The following is a 3,264-nucleotide window of genomic DNA, read 5'->3' as shown; positions in this document are numbered from 1 at the left end:
CAAGCATCTCGGAGTTGAAATATACGCTTTTATGAGGTGATCAAAGCATATGGTTTTATACAGACTTACGATGAAGCCTGCATTTACAAGAAAGTGAGTGGGAGCTATGTAGCATTTCTGATATTATATGTGGATGACATATTATTGATTGGAAATGATATAGAATTTCTGGATAGCATAAAAGGATACTTGAATAAGAATTTTTCAATGAAAGACCTCGGTGAAGCTACTTATATATTGGGCATCAAGATCTATAGGGATAGATCGAGACGCTTAATAGGACTTAGACTAAACACAAACCTTGATAAAATTTTGAAGATGTTCAAAATGGATCAGTCAAAGAAATGGTTGTTTCCTGTGTTGCAAGGTGTGAAGTTGAGTAAGACTCAAAGCTCGACCATGGCAGAAGATAGAAAGAGAATGAGAGTCACTCCCTATGCGTCAGCCATAGGTTCTATAAAGTATGCCATGCTGTGTACCAGACCTATTGTGTACCTTGCCATGAGTTTGGCAAGGGGTACAATAGTGATCCAAGAGTAGATCACTGGACAGCGGTCAAAATTATCCTTAGTTACCTAAGAGGACTGAGGAAATGTTTCTCGGTTATGGAGGTGATGAAAAGTTCATCGTAAAGGGTTACGTCGATGCAAGCATTGACACCAATCCGGATGACTCTGAGTCTCAATATGGATACATATTGAAAGTGGGAGCAATTAGATAGAGTAGCTCTATGCAGAGCATTGTAGACATAGAAATTTGCAAAATACATACGGATCTGAATGTGGCAGACCCATTAACTAAACCTCTCTCACAAGCAAAACATGATCACACCTTAGTAATCATTGGGTGTTAATCACATGGCGATGTGAACTAGATTATTGACCCTAGTAAACGCTTTGGGTGTTGGTCACATGGCGATGTGAACTATGGGTGTTAATCACATGACAATGTGAAATATGGGTGTTAATCACATGGCGATGTAGACTAGATTATTGACTCTAGTGCAAGTGGGAGACTGAAGGAAATATGCCCTAGAGGCAATAATAAAGTTGTTATCTTATATTTCCTTATTCATGATAAATGTTTATTATTCAGGCTAAAATTTTATTGATCGGAAACCTAAATACATGTGTGAATACATAGGCAAACACTACGTCCCTAGTGAGCCTCAACTTGACTAGCTCGTTGACCAAAGATGGTTAAGGTTTCCTGACCATGGACATGAGTTGTCATTTGATAACGGGCTCACATCATTAGGAGAATGATGTGGTGGACAAGACTCATCCGTTAGCTTAGCAGAATGATCGTTCAGTGTATTGCTATTGCTTTCTTGATGTCAAATACATATTCCTTTGACTATGAGATTATGCAACTCCCAGATACCAGAGGAATGCCTTGTGTGCTATCAAACGTCACAACGTAACTGGGTGATTATAAATATGCTCTACAGGTATCTCCGAAGGTGTTTGCTGAGTTGGCATAGATCGAGATTAGGATTTTGTCACTCCGAGTATCGGTGAGGTATCTCTGGGCCCTCTCGGTAATACACATCACAAGAAGCCTTGCAAGCAAAGTGACTAATGAGTTAGTTACAGGATGATGTATTGTGAAACGAGTAAAGAGACTTGCCGATAACGAGATTGAACTAGGTATGAAGATACCGACGATCGAATCTCGGGCAAGTAACATACCGATAGACAAAGGGAATAACGTATGTTGTCATAACGGTTCGACCGATAAAGATCTTCGTAGAATATGTAGGAGCCAATATGAGCATCCAATTTTCGCTATTGGTTATTGACCGGAGAGTTGTCTCGGTCATGTCTACATAGTTCTCGAACCCGTAGGATCCGCGTGCTTAACGTTCAATGACGATATTGTATTGTATGAGTTATGTGATTTGGTGACCGAATGTTGTTCGGAGTCCTGGATGAGATTACAGACATGACATGGAGTGTCAAAATGGTCGAGAGGTAAAGATTTATATATAGGACGATGGTATTCGGACACCGGAAGTGTTCCGAAGGGTATCAGGTACTTATCGGGTCACCGGAAAGTGTTTCGGGTGCCCCCGGCAATCCTATGGGCCATATGGGCCTTGTGAAGGAACACACCAGCCCACAAGGGGCTGGTGCGCCCTATAAGGCCATAGTAGGAGGAGAAGGAAAGGGGGAAGGGAAAGGAAAGTGTGGATTAGGATTCCCATTTCCTTGCCTCACCCACTCTTTCCTTCCCCTTCATGCATACATGGAAAGGGGGCGCAGGGCAAGGCAAGGCCCCTAGGGGCGGCGGCCAACCCTAAGGTGCACTCTGGCTGCCTCCCCTCCCCTCCCACCTATATATATATATATATATATATATGTGGGAAGGGGCGCCTCACAAGCCCACAACATTAACTGTTAGCCGTGTGCGGTGCCCCCCTCCACACTTTACACCCCCGGTCATATCCTCACAAGCCCTGCGCGGATCACTTCACCATCACCGTCATCACGACATCGTGCTGACGGAACTCATCTACTATCTCGACACCTTGTTGGATCAACAAGGCGAGGGACATCACCGAGATGAACGTGTGCAGAACTCGGAGGTGCCGCACGTTCGGTACTTGATCGATGGAGCGCGAAGAAAGTTCGACTACATCAACCGTGTTGTGAAATGCTTCCGCTTACGGTCTACGAAGGCACGTAGACACACTCTCCCCCTCGTTGCTATACATCTCCCTGGATAGATCATTGCGTGAGCATAGAATTTTTTTGTTTTCCATGTTACGTTTCCCAACAGAATGCGTCCAGGCATCCTATATTCGCCCTACATTTGGGAAGGATATGAGAGGTGCAAGACAGCTTGGACGTTTGAGGCCATGGGTGTCGCTGGACGGTCTACCCGACATCAAGAACTTCATCTACACCACATATGCCAATTGTAATGTTATGGATACTAAACATAATAATTTATTGTAATGAATTGAATTCTTATAATCCGTTATGTGCAAGTAAGCATATTTCAAAATTAATATTCTTGGACTGTAATAACTGGTTGTCGTTCCCACTTTCCAGGGTAGGAGGCACCAGCGAACTCGACGCTATAGGTGCCGTTGAAAAAGTGGCCCCTATCGTGACTAGCAGGCCGTGGCCCACTGAAACATCGTTAACAATTTCCTTCCCAACACAGGAGATACAAAAATTAAAGGCTTATTCCTGTAGCCATTCACGAATACCAAGATTCGAACTCCGAACACGGGTATCTAGAGTAGTCACTCGTAAA

Source organism: Triticum aestivum, chromosome 2A (assembly GCF_018294505.1).
Source record: "Triticum aestivum cultivar Chinese Spring chromosome 2A, IWGSC CS RefSeq v2.1, whole genome shotgun sequence".
Classification (NCBI taxonomy): domain Eukaryota; kingdom Viridiplantae; phylum Streptophyta; class Magnoliopsida; order Poales; family Poaceae; genus Triticum; species Triticum aestivum.
The sequence above is the reverse complement of the archived record's forward strand: the minus strand, read 5'-3'. Positions refer to the sequence as shown.